A 9,610-nucleotide genomic window follows, 5' to 3' on the forward strand; every position below is an offset into this window, starting at 1 on the left:
TAGATACAAAGTATATATATCACTGTTAATTTATATATTCAAAACCCAGTTTAAGCATGACTTTATACTGTGTACCTATACTGAAGTTTGTATATACATGTATGTAAAATTCTTTTATACAAACATATAAATTTATATTACTATAATATATGCTCAAGACCTTGTTTACAGTATGAATATATGAATTGCCTGTTAATGGGCCAACTAGAGTTAATCTAGAAGCAAAGGGGAAAGAAAACATTGAGTGGTGCAAACCAGAATAAGGTTGGATTAAGATGAACTTAGATGGGACTTTGAAAGGTAATCCAAGATCATAAGGTACTGGATATGTGGTGTGGGATTGGACAAGTAGTATTGTTGCCATGGGGGGCATGACAGTAGGGTCGAATAACGAGGTAAGAGTACAGGCCACATTATTGGTCGTTAGGATGACAAAAAAGCTAGCCATTACAAAGCTTCATTTGGAGGGCAATTCTCTGGTAATCATTAATACAATCATTAAAGGGGAGACGAGAGCTTGTAAATTGAATAAATACATTAAAATTATTAGGAATTATTTTGATACCTTTAATGAATTCAAAATCACCCACACGTTGAGGGGTGGGAACACAATGGTAGACATTATGTCCAAGTTGGCATCCGCATTCAATGACGAGCAGAAGGACGAGATTTGGGTGAATTTTTTTAGATTTGACTCTCAATTTTTTAAGGTGATTGTACATCATCAATATGCAAATTTCATTATGGCAAGTAAAGGGCCATTAATTTGAAATACCCAACAAGTTGTTATATACTACAAAGGTGTCAATTCTTTCATTATGTTGGGTTTCTTGAGTAGAGAGTGGTAGAAGAGAGCAACGAGTGTCGTGGGTTTGCAAGGCATGGAGGCAAATTTGACCTTGATCATACCCAAATAATAGTTGGCTTTTCTCAGCAAGGTGACAAAGAAAAGAATGAGAAGTTTGTTTAAATTTGATGAACCCATGTTCATGCAAATCATGGACATACTACTTGGAGAGGAGTTCATGAAATCGAAACATCGCTATTACACCAACATTGACATAGTTTCTATGATGATGGCATGTGGTTTGGATTTGGGGAACAAAGAAGGCGTCCACTAGGTAATGCAACAGTGCGTTTGAGACAAATGGAGATATGAGATGAATGTGTTTTTGGCAATGTCATAGTTAGGAGTTGGAATCTTGGCTTGAAATGGTGAATGGATGCAAGTAGGATATCTCTAGCCACTACTGCACCCCTTCATCTAGTGGAGTGTGATAATCAATAAAGAAGAATGACGTGTTGGGCCTCAAATAGGGTGGGATGCTCTGAAGGACTTCCTACAAGAGAAGGAGTTGAAGAGAGGTGAGGCTAGTGCAAACGACAACAAAGAAGGGTAGAAAGCATCCGAAGTTTAGCCCAAATGATTATTGGGTGAATGGCCCTCTCGGTCCAAAAAAGAAAAAATAAATTTTAGTGGAATTGCAAGCTTTTGTTTAAATTTTGTCCACATTGTCAAAATGTATGCCCTATAAATTTTGTATGTTTTGTCAAGGTTGTCATTCGATGCAAGTTGTATAAGGTATAGTATTTAGTCTCTTATGTATATTTGTAGGGCTTTGTATGGGTGGATAGTCACAAGGCAATCATGATGGATTGTTTTGGAGTATGTTTTTTTATGATGGTGGACATTACAAATCTCTTTCTATATATGTAATTTCATACTTTATATTAATAAAATCTAACTCTATTACAGATAAAAAAAACAGCATGATTTCAAAGCTCCAGTCTTGGGAAAAAACTTTGCAGGCCAAAAAATTAGGAACGAATCAAGGAAAGATCGAGATGATCAATAGATTGAAGAAAGGAATTTTACGGACCGATCAATAAAGAGAGATAAGTAATGGCAAGAGGGGTATTTAAAGAGTTCACAACAAGACTTGGCATCACCATTACAAGTTGTGTCTATGGCAAAGTTATTTGGAGTTAAATGCAAATGTGTTGAAGAGTCCCCTGAGGAACAGATGGCCTATCTGTTTTTGAAGGGGAATGAGGAGGAAAAGTTAATTGTGATCAAGATTTTGGGAACCGATTCTATGCAGGAGGGCATGTGCATGATTAAGTCATTTATGAGAGCCTATTTGCACAAATTGTGCAAGTCCGCAGATATGTTATAAAGGCCTTTGGTATAGTTAATCGAACAATTCGAGAAGAGAATGCAACTGTTATTAGAACTGCTTTGGACTAGTTGGAAATCACTCCTGCTTCCAATGTGATGATGGATTTTTTTTATCTAAATGTAGAAGGCAAAAAAGACAAAGATGAACAAAGCTCAAACTTTGTAGAAGGAGGTGGAGAAGAAGGATAACTTGGATGAGTTTGCAACCTTCATGAACAAGAATAAGGATCTATTGCCAGAAGAAATAGTATATAGGCTGAAAGAGATTGGGGGGAGAATTAGATAACTATATCACTAATTCCGCCATATACTATTTTTTTTTTTCTAATAGTTAATATAAAGGGAATTTCCCCCATATCACAACACTTACCTTAATGTATGTATGTATGTATGTATGTATGTATGTGGGGTTTTATTTTGAATATGTATTTGTATACTTTATCTGTACATAAAGCCCTTTACAAAAAAAATTACAATAGTTAAAATAAGAAAGTTTCAATTTTAATAACATCATTTTTATTTATATAATTATATTACAGTTATAACTTCTCCCATTCATGTTGTTATTGATCTTTTTCCTACTTTCAAACTATAAACACCACTATAGAGTTTCATTGTGTATGTGAGTGTAGACACTAAAAATTGTCCAATGCCTACATTTTCACTAATTATTCCTCTAAATTAGCCAAATAATTTGAATTATTTAATTAAACTAACTTTATTCTTCCATTTCAAATTTTCCTCCATTACATTCATAATTAAATAATTTTTAATTATTTAATTATCCTAATTTCTTCTAAAATTAATTAAATAATTTTAATATTTAATTGATTTATTCTTGCACAATAATTAAATGATGTTTATTATTTTATTTTGTTTCCTCTCTCCTCATTAGCAAAATAATTTTAATTATTTCCTTCTAGTCTCCTAAAATTAAATAATTAAAATAATTATTTAATTAACTAACATTCTCTTCTATAATGAAATAAATTAGTTTTATTTAAGTAATTTATTGAATTTATTTAATTATTCATTTCCTAAATATATTTCTTCTAGTAATAAATAAAATTGTCATTTTATTCTTTCCCACATGCACATCATTAAATAATTTATTTATTTAATTATTTTCTAATGCACATGACTTAAATAATTTATTTATTTAATTATTTTTCTAGTTATTTTTTCATGCACATTAATCAAATATATTTTTTAATTATTTAATTAATTATTTTTCTTCTAATCCTCTATGATTATATCAATTCTTTAAATTATTTATTTATTCACCTTTTTTATAGTTAAATAGCTACTAAGGGGCAACACCCGTTGTATTAATATTAAAAAGTTTTCCATCCTTTGTCACTTACAAAGAGTGTTGTTCAACCATGTTTCTATTCTAAACTACTTGACGCTATCACCGGGTTCCAAAAAGATGAACTGACCCCAAACCTAGCTCCAGACCTACCATACATGTTTGCACATTCTTGGACTTATATTTCTAGTGCTCATCTCGACCAACCAAAATTGGAGACCATGTCCATATAAAATTTAAGTCACTAAAAGGCAAAATGGTGACACAAGAGACCATTTGCAAAAATAATATTTAATAAAAACAGAGAAAACTAACACCATGACCTCATAGTCTTCATAACTAGTCCTATTTAATTATTCACTTTTCTAAACACATCTCTTCTAAAAACAAATAAAATATTTTATTTATTTATTTTCTTCTCTCATGCACTCAATTAAATAATTATTTAAAGCTAATATATTCTTCTACTTTCCTTCTCTCAAACTCTCATTCACTTTGAGTTCAACATACTAATAAGTCCTCTTAACTAATCGATCAATTATGTTATCTCCTTCATGCATTTAGTCAACTTTGTAATTATATTCATCAAATCTCAACTATTGATCATCGATTCTTAAAATGATCATACGTCTCTCAATATTGCTCCAAATATTTATTATTTCATCATTTTTCAAAAATCTAACAAAATCCCTTTCTTGCTAATTCAAGATCACTTTAATTCTATACAAATATGATGTGAATGACCTACAAAAATTTGCCTTCGTTTTGAGCTCAAAAAAGCTATTCAAAATTGGAGAAGTCACAAGGCAATTTTGATTAGTTGGAGGACACTAAAGGGAGGTTTTGAGTTTTTTCCAAGCATCTAGCAATAGTTTCAACTCCTCCCAAAGACATAGAAGGTTATGGACTAGCTAGAGCGGATTTGTAGGGGCTTAAGGGAGTCAACCAACTCACTTTGAAGAAGGCAATTCAAGCTAGAACTTCTTGGGCGTGCAAAGTATGTTGACCAATTTTAGAGCTTTGATTTTTGCTAAAAAAATAGTTCCTATATGCTCTCCTATGTATGGGATGATATATAGTACCTTTTGGGCAATATTTAGGGTTGATTCTCACTTGTTTTTTGTTAAGTTTTGTAGCTACAAAGCTCTTTTTAGCAAAAAATATAGTTTTGTAGCTACAAAGCTCTTTTTAGCAAAAAATATAGTTTTGTAGCTCAAAAATCAATCATTTTTAGACTTGTACTTCTATAAGCACACCTTTTGTAGCATTAAGCTTCATTTTGCCTTCAAAATATATTTTCTTATTGTATGTAAATGGAAGATTGATGTATTTTATTGAGTTTTACATGCAAAACCTTTATTGTATGTCTCATCATCAAACATATTTAGGTAGAAAACTTATTAAGTGTAGGTCATGTTTTTTATTTTGTTCAAGAAAAACTTTAGTGGTAAAAATATCATGTTTTCCCTTTTAAAATTTGTAGTAAAACCAACCACTTTATGAAACACTTATGCATTAGTAAGTAAAAAATTGAGTTGAGCAAGTAGTACTGGTGGATTGAGCAATTGTGTGTCAAAATAGTAGTAGTATAGGTACAAACATAAAATTGGTACATCACTATCATGGTTGTAGGTTTCATTTTAAACTTTTCTTCTCCCTTTTCTCAGCAAAGCAATAGACTAGGCTAGTATTAGGAAAGCTAGCCCACTATGGAGATTTACTCTGACCTTCAAGCAACTCATAGGCCCAAGAGTGTTTCAACGTTCCATTGGATTGCTAAACTAGGAGTTTAGCAAGGGTGCAAATTTAGTGATAGTAATTCTTGGCATGCCCAATGGGACCAAGAGTTGATTTTCAATTCATATTAGACCTTTTTGTTACTTTATTTGGTGTGTATAGTAGTAATTAAAACCTTTTGAGGCAATTAAAATGCATACCTGGCAACTCTAGGATTTGGTGAAGAAGATTAAAGTGAAAAACAACTTATGAGAAGAATGCAAACAAGTGGAAGCTCAACTCTTTTTGACTATTTGCAGCTTTCTCCACCTAGGAGAAAATGAAGGATAGTTCAGAAGACCATTATTTATTCAAGAAGAGTCCATTCTATCCCCTCTTCTATGAAATCTTTTATTGTTGTCCCAAGAAACCAAGCCCCATTTGCTCTTATGGTTGCATTTAGAAATGAAACTTTTGTCCCATTTAATCAAGGTAGTCTTTTGAGTCTAGGTCAACATGATGATCTACCTATGGCAGCCTTAAAAATTATTTTGTTCTTCATTGGTGATAATCAAACAACTCATGTTGAACACATAAAAAATGAAGCCAATCTTTATACAATTCATCACATTACTGAAGAAAATGTTGCAATAAAATTACTTGCAACCTCTTTGAAAGGGAAAGCTTTGTGGTGGTTTAGAGGGTTTCCAGTGAATTCCACGTCTACATGGGATCAATTGAGTGATATGCTTTGCAAGCACTTTGAAAATAAATCATATCACTTATATTTGGTCTAACAACTGACTACCATCAAGAGGGCTCCTCATGAGCATATAGCTGACTTCAATAACTTATTTTTAAAAAACGTGGAATAAGATTCCACAATTGCTAAGGTCATCACCGAAGCATGCTTTTCTTTATTATCTTAGAGCTCTTAACAATGATATTTCAATTATGATGCAATCTATGGGTGGTAGAACTCTTCCTAATGTATTTGATATTACAATAAGGGTTGAGAAGAACCTTATACAAGCTAGGAAACTTGCTCCAAGGTCACCTATGCCTTTTCCCCCAAAAGTGCAACAACCCACGCCCATATAAATATCTCTCATAGTTGTTGTTCCTACCCTACCAACAACAAATGATCATCTTATTAGCCAAGGAAACACTCCTCCAACTCAATATTTTGAGTTACAAGAGATTAAAAACCTTTTGCGGTCCTTTCTTAATGAGATTGTGAATGTAAAGAGGCGACAAAGTCAAAATTTAAGACCTTACCAACCTCCCCATTAGCCTTTATATCAACAAAATCAATTCAATAGGCCTTCATATCAACCTAATAACCAAAGTCAAAAACAAGCTCTTCATGTAAGATCTTATCAAGCCTATAATCCTAATGTTGCTAGTTCCTCAAGGAGCTTGCACCAATACAAAACAACCTAGATCAAGAGTATGAGTGGTAATTTCCATGTAATTAGCATCATAAGCAAAATACTTGCACAAATGGGTTGATAAATTGAGCTTTAATGGTGCAAAAATGCACAAGTGTGCAACCAAATATGCCTCTTGAGACACCTACATAACAATAAGAAGACCATCAAAGTGAGACAACCCTCTTAAATTGGAAAAGAGAAGAATTTTGTGGGATGAATCGGGTAGGTTCTTTTATTACATCCAACACAAGGAGAAAAAAAGGTGCCATTAATGTAGGACAACAAACAAATATTGGTACTTCTAAAGAAAATCAAATGCCAAATGCAAGCCAAGGGGGTGTTTATCTATCAAATGAGTCCAATGTTCACATTCTACCAAGAAATTAGACTTTAACAAACAAAGAACTACCCAAGGATCAAGCACAATCAACCTATGTTCAAGGAGAGGTCGCTGCCCAAAAGAGCCAAACAAAGGTTAGTGTTGCTCCTTTTAACATCCTTGAGCATATGAGGAAGGCTAATGTGTCCATTTCTATGTGGGACTCATTAAGTATTCTAGGTCAAAAGGATCTCCTTTAATCAGCCTTGCCAAGTTTAATTGTATCAAATGAGCCAAACAAAGATCAATCTAAGGTGGCACCACAAATACCCTTAAAATCAATAAGGAACGGCATGCTAAAGAGGTAAAGCCACCCCATTCTATGTCTCTTTGATTATTGGTGACAATCTATCTCATAACTATTTTAGAGATTCAAGTGCCAGTAGCTTTGTCATGCCCAAACGTGTTGTAGATAATTTGGGGATAGAATACCAACCACTAGAGAAAGGGGTAGTATAACTGGATGGTACAACTATTAATACTATTGTTGTCATCAAAGACTTGAGCCTTACATTGTATGCATGTCAAAGTTTCTCCATACCTCAAGACATTTTGTCGTAGAGCTACCACCATACTTTGTTATATATTTATCTAGGGACTTCATCTTTAAGATGGGTGGCTATTTATCTGCAGATTGGTGACACATGCTTTTAGGACTAGATATGGAAAAAATATTGCTATAAAAAAAAAACCAATAGCAAAAGACCATATTGAACCTTGTGTGTCCATCGCCACCAATGCAAATTCCACTATATTTGATCATGAAGAGAATCTTGTAGTCAAAGAATTGAACACTCGAATTGATGGCATTGATTCATGTGAAAAAATGGAAGAGATATTTTTGGGGGTCTATTTGATGTATGAAATTAATTTCATTATCCCTAACATTGGAATGGATGATAAACAACAATCCAAGCAGTTGGGTGATGATGTTTGGAAGCTATATTTTGATGTTGCAAGGAGAAAAAATGGTGTTGGTGGAGGTTGCATGCTCATATCTCCTAAAGGTGAAAATATTAGTCTTCATTTAGATTCACTTTCAGTTGCACTAAGAAGATGACAGAGTATGAGGCCTTAATTTATGGCCTACAATGGGCAAAGAAGAGGAAGATCGGTTGTATTCAGGCATTAAGTGATACTGAGCTTATTGTAAATCGGGTGAGAAATCTCCATGCGACTAAAAATGATGTTTTAAAGTCATATAAGAATAGGGTATGAGACCTTATAGAAGATATTTATTATTTTCTTTTATTGTCCATGCCTAGAATACATAATAAACATGCTAATAGACTTGTTGCAATGGGTGCTCAATATGATATACTAAATGATATCAGCAATGGTAGAAAACAATTGTATGTCAAACTTGTAGTTAGACCTTCTAGAACCGATGATAACGTTCATTGGAAAGTGTTTGATAGTGATCAATAGATAGTGAACTTTTTGAGGGAAGAAGAAGACTTCTCGAATGAAAATTAGGAAAGGTTGAAACAATAGTATGAAGATCAAATCGTGTTGCTAAAAAAATGAACAAATTCCCTAAAGGACTAGTGAATTTGTTGTCCATTTTAAATTCAAATGTTCAAGTAAGGAAAAAAACAATATGCAAATCAAACAAGAGCGTTATGAAGAGGCATAAATCCTCAAAGGTAAACTCCTTAAACTTGACAAGTTATGTACTCAAGAATAAAATGAGTCTTTTGTGAAGCTTTGTCAAGATTTTAGTGATATCTTTGCTTAGGAATATCTCAATATTGCCCAACACACTGTTGAGCTTAAGCCTAATGCCTGATGATGCCAAACTAGTGAGACAAAAGCAAAGCCCTCTCAACCCCAAGCTTGAATCTCTCACTATCAAAGAGTTGAACAAACTAACTAAGAGTAGCATAATATATTCCATTAAGAAAACATCATGGACATCTAGTATAGTGTCTGAAAGGGAAAATAATTGGGAAATTAGGTTATGTGTGGACTTTAGGGACCTCAATCAAGCTTCCCTTAAGGATCACTACCTGTTACCCTGTATGGAATAGATTTTACTAGTTGTTTTAGGATCTAAAAGGTTTTCTTTGTTAGATGGTTTTCTTGGCTATAATCAAACCTTGGTGAAGGTAGAAAACCAATATAAGACAACTTTTACAACAAAATGGGGTACAATGGCTTACAAGAAGATGCACTTTGGTTTGTCCAATGTTGGGGAAACCTTTTAGAGGGCTATAAATATGGCTTTTAGGGGCTAATATATAAGATAGTATAGGTCTATTTGGATGATATCACTATTTTTTCAAAATATGCTAAAGAAAAATTTTCTTACTTGAAGTAGGTTTTTGAAAGATGCAAGGAATATGGTGTATCATAAAACCCCAATAAGTACATTTTAGTTGTCCATGAAGATAAATTACTTGTTCATGTAGTCGGCAAGTACAATGTCATTGATGATCCTGAAAGAGTAAGTGCTATTTTGGCTCTACCTCTAGTTGCTCACAAGATAAACCTATAAAGTTTCCTTGGTAGAATGAACTTTGTTAAAAGGTTTATACCTATATTACTAATTTGTTGAAGCCATTAGCATCTATGTTGAAGAAGAATATTCCTTT

This window comes from Cryptomeria japonica, chromosome 6 (genome assembly GCF_030272615.1).
Source record: "Cryptomeria japonica chromosome 6, Sugi_1.0, whole genome shotgun sequence".
Classification (NCBI taxonomy): Eukaryota; Viridiplantae; Streptophyta; class Pinopsida; order Cupressales; family Cupressaceae; genus Cryptomeria; species Cryptomeria japonica.